The sequence below is a fragment of the Marmota flaviventris genome, chromosome 10 (genome assembly GCF_047511675.1).
Source record: "Marmota flaviventris isolate mMarFla1 chromosome 10, mMarFla1.hap1, whole genome shotgun sequence".
Lineage (NCBI taxonomy): Eukaryota > Metazoa > Chordata > Mammalia > Rodentia > Sciuridae > Marmota > Marmota flaviventris.
Genome location: NC_092507.1, coordinates 121680979 through 121697225, shown reverse-complemented (window position 1 = coordinate 121697225; position 16247 = coordinate 121680979). Strand labels below are relative to the sequence as shown.

The following is a 16247-nucleotide window of genomic DNA, read 5'->3' as shown; positions in this document are numbered from 1 at the left end:
CTTTAATCAAATGGGACAACTGATTATCACCAAAAACAATCCTCCATACTTTCTCATATCTGCCATGATCCAAGCGTTCTGTTTCGGGAAAATCTTTAATTTCAGAATTTCTGATGAAATCCTATGTCTTCTTTAGTGAAGTTCCTGCTTTATGACGCTACCCTCCTCTCCTTTGAACTCCCAAAGTATTTTGAAAAAAATTTTTTTGTGAGTGTAGGGGAGAAGGATTTGTAGTATTCTGCTGTGGATTTATGGGATGCATGTCGGTGTTATCTTTTCAGCTAACGCGTGAGTTCCTTGAGATTCTGGATCTGTCTTGCTCATCTTTGTGTTCATCCATAGCGACTTGCACATAGAAAGACCCAGTGAATGTTCATGGGACTCATGAATCTTCAGAGGAGGGTCAATGTCCCGGTTTAATTCTCTATGACTTAAAATCCATGACAATGTTAAAAAACTTATTGTTCCCAGAATTGTTTGATTCTTTGTATTTTGTTTTGGAGGAGTGGGCCCTCAAGATGTTTCTAATGGTTTTAAATGTATGTTCATTTATTTATTCATTAAGTAATTCAACAACTATTTTTTGAATACTGAGGTTCAGAGGATGCAAGAATTAAAAAAAAAAAAAGAGTCATGGTTTTTGTCTTTGAAGATTCCTAAGTCTAATTTGGTTACTAAAACAGGAATGAGTTCCAGAAATGGAACCATCTCCATCTGAAGTTGCTGACCCAATCTCTGGGGTGAGGCTCTTTCCGTATTCATCCTGGGCTGGAAGTTTACTTCTTGAAGACATGGAGGGAAGAGGAGATCCTCAGGTTTCTCTCTTAATGGGAAGTTGCTTACAGTTGTAAGATTAAGAATGACCCCAGGGTCTCTGAGGCACCTGGTGTAAATGGAAATTCTGGACAAGCGATCTAAAGGCCTGAGTTTGAATTCCAGCTCTCTCTCTTACTGAATAAGCTGTCCTCTAATTCTGAAGTTCAGTTTTATCATGTTTAAAAATTCAGGTAATGATTAAGATAACTAGTATGAAAGGGTTTTTAAATGGTAGAGTGTTTTCCAAATGTTAATGACCACTCACAATATTGCTGTATGGGGTAAACAAAAGCGTTCTTTGTCAGCTAAGGCTTGCTGATGTGGGGTATCATTATCTGATCCCTCTAAGCCCTTCCCTCCTCTCACTTCCTATGGCCTCTGCCCTAATTGCTGGTGCTCATTAATTCTCTCCCTTGTCCTATTTTGGAGGCCTTTTCAAACCGGTAGCAGAGTCCCTGTGCATGCTGGTGTAGTTATCGGTCTGCTTTCCTCCATGGTCTCTGCAGGTGCGTTTCTCTTCATGTTCTTCTAATCTTTCCTGCTGATGGTCAGAAGCCATTAATGTATTTCCTGAGCGTTGCTTTTTGGTCTTCAACAGTTTTTAGGCAGAATTGAGACATTTTTTCTTTCACAATGACCCACACAGGAAATTGTCACATACAGTAAGATTTCGACTCCGAGGAGGGCACACTATGTCACACCCACAACAGATCCATTGTGATTTGAATGTGTCAACACAATATTACTCAGTAGATCTGTATTATTATTTTTTTGTTTTTCAGTTCTGCATCTTGGAATCTAAGGTTCTTGATGGCCAAATTCTAGCTGTTTTTTTTTTTTAATAGAAAAAATCTGTTTTATTTCTGCTACGTATTAAACTATGTGTGAAGACAAAGCTGGGTAAAACCGAGCCATTATTCTCTGAATCTCAGGGCAGACTCACATCTCTAATTCCACACTCATATTATTTGACTTCATTCCTTCAACGTGTCTTGTGTGCCAATCATATTCCAAGCCTTTTGTGAGCCCTGGGACATAAACAGGCAAGGTTCCTGCTCCTGTGGAGCTTACTGCTTCTTGGAGCAGATGACAGAATTGAGCTAACAAATCCCAGCTGTGTTGTTTCATTGTCGTTATTTCTCTCCATTCACTGTGAACTCTGGTCAAGTGGAATCCCTCCCTGCTGCTGCATGTAGGCAGGTTGATTTCTCAGCTTTCACTGTTAAGAATCAGTTCTCACTGGCCTCTGGCCACACTAGTTGTTAACACGTTGAAATTCTTCTCTATCAGTTGCTAAATGACCTCTTGTTTGAACTGCTGAGTGCCCCCCACCTGGAGCCCCATCTATTCCAGTCCCCATCCTAGGCCATTGATTTCTAATCAAGTTAACTTAAAGGTTAGTGTGCAGCTTGCATTAATATGTGGGGTCTCTAGGACCTGCTCCAGCCCTGCAGCCTGGGTTGGTCAGTGCTGGGTCAGATTTTGAATATTTTCCAGGCTTTAGGAGTCCCACAATTTCCCAGCAACTGATTTTTGTTCTTGTGATTCTTTCTTTCCGTCTGGAGTGTTCTCCCCATCTTTTCACATTCAAATTCCACCAGCTAGGGCTGGGGTTGTGGCTCAGTGGTAGAGCGCTTGCCTAGCATGGGTGAGGCACTGGGTTCGATCCTCAGCACCACATAGTAAATAAATAAATTAAATAAAGCTATAAATAATGTATGCTAAAAAAATTCCACCAGATCTTTAACCCCCAAAGATGTTAAAGGTTGGCATTATGGGGAGGTGGTGGAAACTGTAAGAGATGGGTCCCAGTGAGAGGTTTCAGGTTATTAGGGATCAACTCTCAAAGGAGATTGTGAGATCCCCTTCCTCTCCCTACTCCCTCTCCCTACACCCCTGCGGATGCCATGTGAAGCTGAGGAGAGCTGTTTTATAATCTGCTAAATGATGGGGCGGTTTGCTATGCAGCAGTAGACAACTAGAACAGGGACCAACTACAGAATCCATTGGTCCCTCAGAGCTTCCCCTAGTGACTTACTCTTTTTGTCCTTGGACTAGTTAGACATCAAGGACAAGGACTAAGGTGAAGGGCTTAAGGAAAGATTTAAAGACTAAATAATATTTTATTGTTTAGCTCATCTTATTCATTGGGTCTGGAAATTCTTAATGGGGTTTTGGATTTAAGCATTATAATAATAAACTATGAAGAAGTTGCAGTGGAAGATGGCTGGTTGTAATTTGGGTGTTTAGGATCTAAGGAAAACAATCGTGATTAATATCTCATCTTTTTATTTGAAGTGTGGCCACCCTGGAGGTTTTTATCTCTCAGAAGGATCTCCTCTATGTTTTACCATTCTGGAAACCAGGATCTTGACTGTGGCTGTCAGAAGGTTCCACTTAATTAAAGTAAATATTCCTCAAAGGGATCTACTCATTCACTTTAGCTAAAGAAGAGAATGACTAACTTTATACTTTAGGGAAAAAAAAATCCATATTTGGTTTTTATAGTGTTAACTCCACCATAGACATGTAAGTAATGAAACAATAATGTGGTATGATTTTGATGGGCAGAAGTTCTGTTCCCTTTAGAGATATGGCTAACCTCCTTATCTAGGTGTGGCTCAGGAGTTATCGCTGTCTTGATCCTCCACATTGTCATTTGGGTTTGCTTGTTTCCCTGATCTTTATGATTCCTGTCCCTGCCCCCTGCCTGGCTGGTTCCCTGGGCTGTGATTCAGGTGGACTGCATCCCTACATTCAAAGAAGATTTTCACAAAGCAGTTTTTTGAGGAGAAGTCTCAGAATCTGCCTATAATTTCTTAAAGTTTAAACTGCACACGGTCTCCACCAACAAATTTGCAGTTTTAGACTTGAATATTGTTGAAATGTGGGAGATTCATCCCCTGGTGAGTTCATTTTGCAATGTGTGCTAAGGTGGCTTGTTCTTGGAAATGGATCTTCTTTCTCTGCACATCCTTTGCCTGCAGCCTGGCAGCAGTTGGGCCTGAGAAAAACTTCCAGATTCAGTGTTATCAAGTGTGGAAGTAACTTCAGTTGCTTCTGAACTGTTAGACCAGATTAACTGTGACTTTGCTTGATCTGGGTTTTTATTATTTCAAAATTTCTGTTAGAAGTGATAAACCCAGTCTGATTCCCTCTTAAAATTGGGAGCCATCTTGCCAATGGCATGAAAAGCTAATTTCGGCTTTATCATACATTCCTGCGATTTCTGAACCTGCTTGGAATGGCTGCCCGAGCCTTGAACTCACCCATGCCTGGCTTTCCCTGACCAGATAGCAACCCTCTCTGAGGCTCTAATGACCTTCATAAATTCTGACATTGGGGCCAGCAAAAATTTAAACTAGCCTTTGTGTTATGCTCGTCAGAGTTTTGTTATCTGTAACCCCCTTTGTGTAACTCTCTGGGCTATAAAGCTGGGCTGCGAGAAAGCTGCAGGGCTGTCTTTGGCTCTCGCAGTTTTTGTTGGGAGAGGCAGCCAGCCAGTCGAAATAATAAGCTTGCTTTAATTTGATTTTAATTGGAGTCAGTGGTCTTTTCTTTGCGTCCTGCTCTAACAATGAGGACCACCAAGACACTCAATAAGTCCTTGTTGGGTGAATGAATGAATGATTTTACATGGTTGTAATCTTGGAGCTGATTCCATTAGAGATATAGAAGAAGAAGACATGTGGGTTGCTGGACTTGGTGAGAAGCAGAGAGAGGCTCAGAACTCGAGTTCTTGGTCTCAGGAGCTGCTGGTTCATCTGAAGACTCAGCAAAGCAGATCTTCCTTTCTGAGATTTTCCTTTTCGGCCTTTCTCCCTCTCTCCACCTTGTCAAACTCACCTCTGTCTACATGCAGAGTTCCCCGGTCCCCTCCCACTTCTTTATGTGTCTTCACTGAAGTCAGAGGACAACTTGCCTGTGCTGTGACCCAGCCAGCTTCATGTTTTTCCTGGCAGGCTTGAGCCCAAGCTGGGTTCTGAACATTCCCAGGCCCCAGTAAAGGTATCTGGTTGCAAAACACTGAAAAGAAACTGACTCGAGCTCTGAGTCAAATTCTTCAAACCCTCCCATAAATTCCATACCTGACCCTCTTGCCCTGGTCATACCTAGGTAGAACATTGTTTTTCTTGATGTCCATCATAAGGATATGCAATCTGCTCTGTAAATTCCCCTAATAAATGCTTTGGCTTGATCACCCTGGAATTTAATGCTTTTTTTTTTTTTGAAATGGGATCTTGCTGTGTTGCTCAGGCTAGCCCAAACTCCTATGCTCAAGTGATCCTGCTGTCTTAGTAGGATCCTCTTGTCTTGGTGGGCTACCAAGCAGCCAGGCCTAGAGGCATGTACCAGTTGAATCTCAACTGGTACAACTTGGGATGCTTTGGGGTGCTCTCTTGTGGAAATCCCCCTGTTGCTGCTTTTGGCTAGGTCAAACCCCACACAGTACCCTGAACAGATGTCCTGACAGTTTCAGGCACGAATTTATCTATATGTTCATCTCTTCCTGGAGCAATTGTAAGCTTTTTGAAGACAGAGGTCATATCTGAGTTCTTCTTCTCCCTCTCTTCCTCCTTTTCTTCCTCCTCCTTCTTCCTCTCTCTTTTTCTAATCAGCAACACATAACACAGTTTTGGCTTTCAATATGTAAACAAATGACTATTTGAATAAGTGAAGAGTGCATAATCTAAAATTTTCTCCCATAACACTGAATTTCAATTTTTCTGTTCCTTCTCTTGATGATCACACCTAGGAATATAAAAGTGCTTCAACAGTTTGTAACAGTGCTTCTTTGAGGGCTGTGGCTGGGGCTCAGTGGTAGAGCACTTGCCTAGCCTTGTATGAGGCACTGGGTTTGATTTTCAGCACCACATATGAATAAATGAATAAAATAAAAATCCATCAACAACTAAAAAATTTTTTTAAAATAGTGCTTCTCTTAGACATCGTGTGTATGAATTTTATTTTTTTCTCTTTAAGCTGATTGTTATTTACTTATTTATTTGTTACCAGGGACTGAACCAGGGGTACTTGACCACTGAGCGACATCCCCAGCCTTTGTTTTTTCATTTTGAGACAGGGTCTCACTAAGTTGCTCAGGGCCTAGGCTAAGTTGCTGAGGCTGGTTTTGAACTTGCAATCCTCCTGTCTCAGCCTCTTGAGCCAGCATGCCTGGCTTGTTATTATTTTAAAACAGATTTATTAGAAAAAATTCAAAAATGCAGAGGGTCTTAAAGAAAAAAAATGAAAGCTTACCATTTATCTTTAGGCTCACTTTTCTGCGTAATCAATTTCTTTGTGGTCTTTTCAGTGTTAAATAAAATTTGCTGGAGGCCACTGATCTGTACCAGACTCCTGCACTAAGCACCAACAGACTAGCCCATTGTGGATTTTAACAACAGTACCTGAGTTTTACTCAATTGCAGGAGGCTCTGTAACCAGTTAATCAATTAAGCCATAGTCAATTAAATTATCCATGTACTGCAAATTATTCCTGTAAATGCTAACAAATTGTATCAGTGGTTAGGAGTCCTCAGAACTTGATTTATTTCTGGGGGCTGCTTGATTCAGGGATCTGTTCTGTTTATACTTCTGAAATAAACTCTAGTAAATCATAAGAGCCTATGTGTATTTCCTCTTAACACCAGTAATTGTTGGTTTCAGAGATACAGAGTTACCCTAATATGCTCATTTGCCACTTGCTTTGTTTTTGTTAAACATTCTCTGTTCTGGATATCTTTTCATCTCAGTGTATATTTCCATTTTATTCATTTAATGACGACATAGGATTTTATTATACACATCAGATGTCTCATAGTGGATTTTTGTTAAAAAAAAAAAAAAACTAGATGGTTTCATTTTTTTTCCCCTAAAAAATGTTCCAGAAATTCCAGGAAAATTTTCCAGAAATAGAATCAATGGTTAACAGGATATGAGCAACTGAAATTCTGACAGCTACTGCAAAGCTGGCCCTCAAGGGTTAGTGCTTTTTTGCTGGGTGTGGTCAAGCCAGGCCGGTAATCCCAGTGACTCCAGAGGATTTCAAGTCCCAGGTCAGCCTGAGCAATCTAGCAGACCCTGTTTCAAAAAAAAAAAAAAAAAAAAAGACTGGGGATGTAGCTCACTGGTAAAGCACCCCTGGGTTCAATCCCTGGTACAGAGAGACGGGGAGAGAGGGAGAGAAAAGAACATAAAAAGATGCTCAATATCATTAATAACTTAGGAAATGGAAATCAACATCAAAATGAGATATCATTTCACACGGCAAAGACTACAATAAAAAAATGGCAAGTGTTGGTGAGGATGTGGAGAAAACAGAACCGTTGTGCACGTTGTTTATAATGTAAAATAGAGCAGCTGTTGTGGGAAATCATGTGGCAGTTCATAAAAAAACAGGGGGTGGGGGTCTGTGCTTTTTGGGAGGGAAAACAAACCTCCTTTAGGTTTTTAAGTCCACAGTCAAATGAGACAGGGCATCTATGCCCCAGGAGTTGGAGGCTGAGAGGGGATCTCCTGGGAGGCACTTGCTGAGCAGTTGCCCCTGGAATGCAGTGTGGCTTCTAGCTGGCCCCTCCAGACGCCGTCCTCATTTCCCAGCTGAGCCCCCGGGTCTCCACTGGAGTCCCTCAGCCCTGGGCAGGATTCCCCTCGTATTTAGTCACCTCTTGGTGAGGAGCCAACGCAAACCAAACAAACGAAAAACGAACAAACCGCGTCGCCCTATGAACAGGAACGACCCGTTTTTCAGCCAACCTCTGCTTGCTGGGACGGGTTGCTATTTCCCGATTATTTACTTTTTAGTCGTATTTTCTTTTTGATTGACACCTTAATTGTTGGGGCCTCTCCCTGCGGTTGGTGGGCGTTGTCTAGAGGAAGAGAGAAAACCGAGCTCCCTTCTAGAGCATAGGGGGTGGGAATCGTGAGTGGCAAACTTAGGACATCAGAGGAAGCCTGCTGACCAGGCTGGCCAGCGGACCACAGGGCGCGGAGGATGGTCACTCGGCAGGTATTCGCCGTGCAGCTGCCCGGTGACACTTCAGTGGCCCCAGGGGCACAGCGCGTAGCTTCGGGGCCGAGGGGGGCTTTGGGCACCAAGGCGTCAGGGCCACTAGGGCCTCCCTTCGGAGACCTCAACAGCAGTGGCCAGTCCTCCTCCCCCCAAAGGGCCACTGCCCTCCCCGCCCCACGGTCAGGAGGAGCCCGCGCAGGGAGCAGGAAGCCGAGGTTTTCAAGATCCACTTAGAAACTAGCGCGTTGGCGCCGGCGGGATGGGGCGCGGAGAGCCGAGGCTGCGCGCCTCACCCAGGAAGTGACTCAGACCCCGGGGCCGCGTCTCCACGTGGCCGGGGGCGGCCGTGCGGGTCCGGATCCCCGCCCCGGGCTCTGACTGGGGATAGCGGGCGCCACCCGTGGTCACCCGCGGACGGGGGAGTGGACATGCCAGGGATCCTGCCCTAGCAGCTGCCCGAGAGAGGCCGTGGTGGTGCGCATTCTCCCTCCTCCAGCCGGGGTGCACGGGGGCTGGGGGGCTGGGAGGCCGCGGAGTCTCCCGAGGCCCCCGGTTCCACTTGAGGCTTTCTTCCCCAAGGAAGAGCTTGGCAAGGCCCTGACCCCCAGGATACTGGCACCCAAACAAACAAAAAACCCACACCTGGGTCCAATGGACCCTTTCTCCCCTTTCCCTTTCCTTTCCTTCAAACAATTTCATAAAATACTAAAAACAACTATTAGAAATTATGATACAAATTTAGATATAGCAGGATTTGAAGACACACTCACCTCCATTTAATTATTTTGTGTGTATTTGAATGTAGCCGACTGTTCACGAACTGTTATGCAAGAACCCATCTCAAAAAGACTGATTTCAAGTTTCAAGTAGATCTCTAGCCAGGCGAAGTGCACGCACCTCTTAGCCCAGTTACTCAGGAGGCTGAGGCAGGAGGATCACAAGTTCAAAGCCAGCCTGGGAAACTTGGGGACACCCTGTCTCAAAAAAAAAAAAAAAAAAAAAAAAGGGCTGGCCTAGGGGTATAGCTCAGTAATAGAGTGCCCCTAGGCCGAATTCCCCAGCACCACAAAACAACAACAAAACAAAAACCAAACTCAAATACACGTCTGATCGGCTCTATCTTAGCATTACTTCTGGTTCTACTTAAACGTGCATTGTTAAAATGCAATTTATTTTTTAAAAAATGATGCTGGGAATCAAACCAAGGGCTTCAAACATGATAGATAGGCAGTCATTCTACCACTGAGCTACACCCCCAGTCCAGAATGCAGATTTTGGGGCGGGGGTAAGGGGATTGAACTCAGAGACACTTCACCACTGAGTCACATCCCCAGCCCTATTTTGTATTTTATTTAGAGACAGAGTCTCACTGGGTTGTTTAGCGCCTTGCTTTTGCTGAGGCTAGCTTTGAACTCCTGATCTTCCTGCCTCAGCCTCCCCAGCTGCTGTGATTACAGGCATGCACCACCTCGACCAGCTCAGAATGCAGTTTTTAAATAAACAACAGTGATGGCTTTTTTTTGTTGTTGTTGTTGTTGAAGAGATTCTGGCATCTTCTTTGTTTCATAATTGCAAAACCTTTTCATGTTTATATTTATAAAAGTCAATTCAAGTGGTCAATAGAAGTTTTTATTTCTTCATGATTTATTTCTTTCTATTTGTTACACACACTGTCTTTAGCATTTGTCCAGTTATGAATTGTTTCAAGTTAATTTTAGTGCATAAATATTGTAAAAAATGAAAGAATCATGTTATATATCTTTTTAGCAAAGTGCAATGATTTAAGTTTTTGTAAAATATTGTGTGATGCAGTTCTTCCTTTGAACACTAATGAGATGAGAATACCTTTTTGTCCTTTTGGTGAAATATAATGTTCGCCAGTTGATTCTTGCAAGTTTGGTTGGAGAGCAGCACAAGTACTTGTATCTCCTAGACCAAATTGCAGTATTCTCCATGTGGACAGCCATCTTCCTGCACCCAATGTACAACTTTGGAAGTGTCACATAGGCACCCATGAAGAAGTCAGCCTGATCAGCCATGAGTGAGGTGATGCATCTCAGTGACGTCATATTTCACTCTCTTATGCATGGATGTCTAAGTCTGAGAAAATTCATCTAGGATATTGTCCTTTGAAACTCATGGTATGATATTTCACTTATATAATTAATTTCATCATTGTCCTTAGAGGGTGAAATGGAACTGCCTGCATTTATCTTTTGTTTCATTTGATAATTGTGATATGTATTCTTTTGTCAGTTTTTTCTTTTTGCCATTACACAAAGAAAATGAAAAAGTCCAAATTGTCAAGTGTGTCAAGGGAAGCTAATACAAAAACAAAAACAAACAATAACAGCAACAACAATAAAACCCCAAACTAACACCCCACAAAAGATGTAGGGTGTAGAACAACTTTTTGAAAGCTAATGCAATATTTGGCCATCACCATAAAAATGCCACAGGATGATGTGGGTATGCCATGATAGTGATTTATTTCATTTTTGCAGTGTCCACGTGAGTGACTCATTACTTTTATGGTTTCTTAGGATTTTGCTCATTTTCAGTATATTTGAGAATAATAAAGATAATTCCTAGGATGATAAAATCGGGTTTTGAGATATAGGAAAAAACATGACCACTAAGATCCCCAAATACACCTTCAGTTTCTAAAAGGGTTCTATGAATCCACGAGGCAGTTGTGAGACACATGACTTTCATGCTCAATTTTGAAAGCTAAAGAAATCTTCCCAGCATTCTTCAGAAGAACTCTAAAAAAGAATAGAAGTATGTAAAAAATAGAAGTATATATAAATAGAAGAAATACAAATCTTTACAAACTACTTAAAATAATGTGAGTTTCTTTTAAAGCTTACAATGAAAACTAATGTTTGACATCATAATTTCCCTTTTTCTCTCTCAGCATCTGGAGGTTGCTAGGGAAGGGGTGAGACATGAAAGTAGAATTAAAATTGTCTGTTTCTGGAATAGCAGATATCAGTAGTTTAGAGCCAGAAGTGTGTGTTTTTTTCCTTTATTTATTTTTGCACTGGGGATTGAAGCCAGGATTGTTCTACTACTGAGCTACATCCCCATTCCTTTTTAAATTTTTTTTTTTTTAAGTTTTGAGGCAGGGCCTTGCTAAATTGCCCACACTGGCCTCAAACTTGTGATCCTCCTGCCTCAGACTCCCAAGTCACTGGGATTACAGGTGTGTGTCACCGTGCCTGGCTGGAGTAGAGTCCTTTTCTCACTGTTCTGGCTCTGTAAGATTTATTTCTTCTTTTTGTCCTTGATCTCTGAGTTTGTCTTTCTGCCAAATCCCTAAAGGATTTCCCCTAACCTCCAAGCTGGTCTCTGGCTAGTCGGGTCAACAGCATTCTCATTTCCCTTTAGTCATTGTCCTTGCATTTGTCCAACAAGATCCTAACTGGGTCTCCTCAGCGGTGACCGGGCGTGGTGATGGGATCCCACAGTCATGGATTTGTGCTCTTCCCGCTTCAGCCAGGTGCATCTCTCATAAGTCCCTTTTACTTGTCGTTGATTAGCAGATTTCTTCATTCCCCAGCGACTGCTCCAGGTTCTCATGATTCTTCTGGATTCCCTCCTCCTGGCTCAGCAGAGGATCTGTCCTCCTAAATCATGAAGACAGTAAGCCCCGTGACCATGATTTCCCCCAGTGTCCACCACCACAAACTTATCTCCCCCACCCCACCCCCCCTCTCTTGTCCCTTCTCAGTTCTGTGCCAGAACTGCCTCCTGCTTTTGATCCTGCCCCTTTTGCATCTGCTCATTTTGGGGGCATACTTTTCTCTCCTGCTTCTTTCTTCCTTCCAGGGGTTCCTTCTTGGGAGTCTATTAAATGCACTCAAATCTTGCCATGGTAAAAGAAAGCCTTCCTCTCCTACGTATCAGGTTATTTTAACAGAGAGAATTTAACAGAGGGACTTGTAGCCTAGGAATTGGTAACTAGGTAATCGAGCCTAGGTAACTTGTTAACAAGGAGTTGTTTACTGGATAAGCACAGGGGTCAAAAGGCAATAGTCGGGTACCAGGGTGCCTGGACGTGGCAAGCTCAGGAAGCAGCGACTTTCCCAGGGCTGGGAGCCAAAGAAGAGTGTGGAGTGATCAGAAGCTTGGAGGAGAGGCTCTGACCGGGTAAGGGGGTGCTTCCTGCTGGTGCAGGGGTTCTCTAATGGCTGATCTTGTGGGGGCTGGAAACATGGCGAATTGGATTCAGTTGTCTTTGAGGAACAGAATCCAAGTGAGTTCGGACTCCTCATGACTAGCAGCACCTCTGCGGGGTGTTCTTTTGTGGGGAGGCTGCTCTGCTGGGTGAGGAAGCCAGGCTGGAGTGGTGCTGGCCAAGCCGGAAGCCCCAGGAAGGAGCAGTTCCTTTTGCGGAGGCCCAGTCACAGCCTGCGGGTGGGAGTCTGCGAGGAGTTTTGAGGCTGACGGACACAAGCTTAGTAACTGGCCCCCTCCTGTCTCTCCTCTCCGTTTTTCTCTCCTTCTCATCTTGAACAATTTCAACTCAGCATTCACTTTCCTTCTAATTCCTCAAGACCTCTGGAACAGGTCTCCTAGTGGCTAGTCTGTGGCCCATTTCATGTCCCCGAGTGAGGCCTGTGGCTTTGGGGATGTGTTCTCACCCCAGCTTCTGCTAACGCCGAGGCCTGGCTGTCCCTGTCCCTCTAGGCCTGTCTCTTGTGCTTCTTCTGGGGTCCCTTCCATTGCTTTTCCCTCAAATGCGTCCTTAGCTGGTCTCTCCTCTTCCCATCTGTATTCCCCCAGGGATCTCATTCTATGGTTGTAACTAGCACCTAAAGCAAATTAACCTGCAAATCTTTGCGTCCATACAACAGCCTGCCGGACCTTTCCATGAAGATGTTCGTTCATCAGCCAACTCAAGTTAAAGACATCTGAAGGTGAACTCACTGTCTCCTTCCAAAACCCACCTCTCCCTATTCACTTTGCCTTTGAAGAAGCAGGTCAATGAGAAAATGTCCACACTGAAGTCCATTCTCTGTTCTAAGGTATATCAACAGTTCAGTAATTCTAAAAGACTTGAATATACAGAAATGAATAAAGATCATTGTGAAATGATTTTATAGGAACGTGTTCTATAAATATTGCTTAAGAGAGCATACAACAGATTGTCACCAAATAAATGTGCTCATAATTAATGGTACCCCACTGATTTCTGCTTAAGAACAACATGGAGCTTAGTCTGTTTTTCCTTTGGGTTTGTGAATATCTTCCTTCCTGAATTTCAGTTTTGCGTTTTTTTCACTTCTTTGTTTTCATGACACTTAAGATGATATTGTTACTTTCCATCCACATTTCTGTAACTTTTTCAATATCAGCAAATTCTTTTAAAATCATCTACTGTGTAGCACTTTCTTCATTGTGGAAGATGATTCTGCTATAACTGAAGGTCAAGGCCATTTTAAATACTGCACTTGTAGCAGCTAGAGGCTCCCTGCATAGATCTAGGATTTGTGCTCATTGAAGCTTGTAATTTCTAATCCTCTTCAGCTGTGTTCCACCGAGTTCCACCGCTCTATACATACCAGCTGCTATACATTCAACACTTGTGGTGTGCCAGGAAAATCCCAGCCTGGATCAATATTTCATGCACATTTTGTCTAGTTCTCACAATAAAACTAAGAGGTGAGGATTATAATTATCTTGACAAGTGAAGAAACCAAGGGTCAATTAGTTTAAAAAAAATCCACAAAGCCAGAAGTGAGGTTGCTCCAGCACATTCTTTTGCTCTGTGCTCTCTTGTTACAGCCCATGGGTGCTAGGAGGTGATATCTAAGATCTGCTGCTGGGTGTTTTCCATCTGGCGAGGACTCCTCTAGTGTTCTGATAATGTCTCACATCTGGCCCCCTCTGCTTGGTCCTTACCCCAGCAGTCCATCCTCAGTCTTAGAGATGTCTGTGCACCGCTGTCTTACCTCCCAGCGCCGTGCCCCTTGCGGCTCTGTTTGTGTGATCCCTGGTGAGGGAATGCCCTTTCCTGTGCATTCCAACCACAAGTCTTTTCTCACCAGTCTTGGAAATTCAACATGCATTTGTTCGAGTCCTGCTATTTACTTTTGCTAGGTGCTAAAGATAAGGCAGCATATTTTCCCTTTGACCCATAATGCCAGGTCCACTTTATTAATTCCTGTATCAGCATTCAGAGTCCTAAGTTTTTTGGGATTATTTTCTCTTGTGAATTACTGGGTAAGTCTCACTTTGTTTTGTCATAGCTGATATTCTTCAGAGCAAGGACTCTTACACTTTTGGACAGCAAGGGGGTTTCACAGATGTTGGGTGAAATGATCAAGGCTAAATGCTATTTCGTGTTATTGCATAGATTTGTGTGGGGTTAAAGGCTGAACTGTAAACAAAAGCAACATCCTCACCATTTAAGGCTTTGTGAACTCAGTAGACAGAAAGTACCCTTAGACAAACCATTTATTTATATTACAGTAAATTCTTATTAGGGATCATATCTGTGCCCAAGATACATTAAGTTAGGTTCTATTTAATTACTCAATTATTATTATTATTTTGCAATACTGAGGATTGAACCCAGGGCCTCAAACAATAAGCCACATTCCCATCCCTTTTTAAAAATTTGAGACAGGACCTAGTTAAATTACCCAGGCTGGCCTTGAACTTGTGATCCTCCTCCCTCAGCCTCCAGAGGGGCTGGAATTATAGGCATCTGTCACCGTGCTCTGCTAGAATAGATTTTAAAAAGTTAATTTCCATTTTGATATGGTCTGAATGTGTTCCCCAAATTAATATACTGGAAACCTGATCCCCAAGGCAACAGTACTGGAGGTGGGGCCCCAGGGGAGATGGCCTAATGGGAGGTGCTATGGTTTTGATTTAGTGGTATCTTGCGGGTTTTGGCTGTTAGTATACCTGAGCATGTAGTTTAGGGAGGTGTTTAGGCCGCGAGGCTCTGCCCTCATAGATACAGTAATGCCAACCGCTCTTCTATCATTTGAGAAGTGAGTTCCTCTCTTGCCCTTCTGCCTTGCACTATGTGGGGACGCAGTAAGAAGGTCCACACCAGATGCCAGTGCCTTGCTCTGGGACTTCCCCTCCAGAACTCTAGAAATAAATTCCTCTTCTCTATGAATCACCCAGTCATTGGTATTCTTTATAGCAGCATAAAGTGGACTAAAAAGTCTTTATTACTTTTTAAAAATTCAGTGTTATGATTTAGACTAAAATATCCCCCGAATGTCATGTGTAGAGATTTGGTTATCAGACAGCAGCACTATTGGGAGTGGTGGAAACTGGTAGGAGGGCCTGGTTGCAGAAGTGTCACTGGGGGTGTGTCCTAGAAGTGTTACGGCCCCAATTACATATGCCTTCATCAGCAAACTCCATTTACCCTGAGACTCTATTTCATATAAGAAATGCTTGTCCCAGGAGAAAACCCTGCCTCTGCCACCCTGCCTAGCACACCCTGTTTAGCAACATGTAGCAGCTGAAAAAAATTTCTTTATTCTTTTTTTTTTTTTTTTTTAAATTCTGATGCAATGTAAGATGTTTTCTTTTAGTTCCCATTTTTCTTGAGCAGTGTATTGTACCCTGAATCTGGTCATTCTGACTCATTTCCTATGTTGCCATGGCTTTTACTTAGGGGTATCTTGCGGTTTTGGGCTATAAACGAGATACTCTACCTTCTGCAGGGGGTAGAGGTGTGCCGAGGAAACTTGATCGCTGCCCCTTGACCTGCTGCTGAATATAGTTTCATGCCCTGCTTCAAGACTGACCCAGTGATTTATTTCAAATGTGCCACAACATAAGGGTCTATCTTATCCCTGTCCCCTTTATTTCTCTCTGTTTCCCAGGCACCATGAAGGAGCTGCTTTGCCTCCCCACACCCTTCCTTCATGATGAAGGGCTGTTTTATCACCGTCCCAGAAACAATGGAATCAGCTGACAGTGGACTAAAATAAAACCATGAGCCAAAATAAACATTTTTCCCTTTAATCTGTTTTCCTCAGGTGTTTCGTCAGAGTGATGGAAAGCTGATTAACACAGAAAATTGGTACCTGAAAGTGGCTGTTAGTATACCTGGGATGTAGTTTAGAAGCCTTTGGGACTGATTTGTGGGAATAGTTTGGGAAGTTTTGGAAACGTAGGCTGGAGAAGCCCTAGAATGTCATAAGCAGGGTTTAATGGATGATTTTAGTGTGAACTTGGAAAAGCAGCATATTGATGATAGTGTGGGCAGTAAAGATGGTGCTCATGAGGTTTTCCAGTTGGGAACAAGGACTCCATCAGAACTGAAGAAGAAGCCCTTTGTGTTACATTCTGGCAAAGAACTGGCCTATATGTTGTCCAAGTCCTGAGACTTTGATTAAGAAAGTTTAAAGGCGATGGACTAATTAATATATTGGAGGAGATT

General features: G+C 43.0%; 1 long non-coding RNA gene across 1 annotated transcript; it reads left to right on the top strand.

Moving 5' to 3' along the window:
- Positions 1 to 7738: 7738 nt before the first annotated feature.
- Positions 7739 to 12987, top strand: LOC114106748 (uncharacterized). Its single transcript, XR_003585243.2, has 3 exons — positions 7739 to 7825; positions 11371 to 11473; positions 12688 to 12987. It is a non-coding gene; the product is annotated as an uncharacterized lncRNA (long non-coding RNA).
- Positions 12988 to 16247: the final 3260 nt, after the last annotated feature.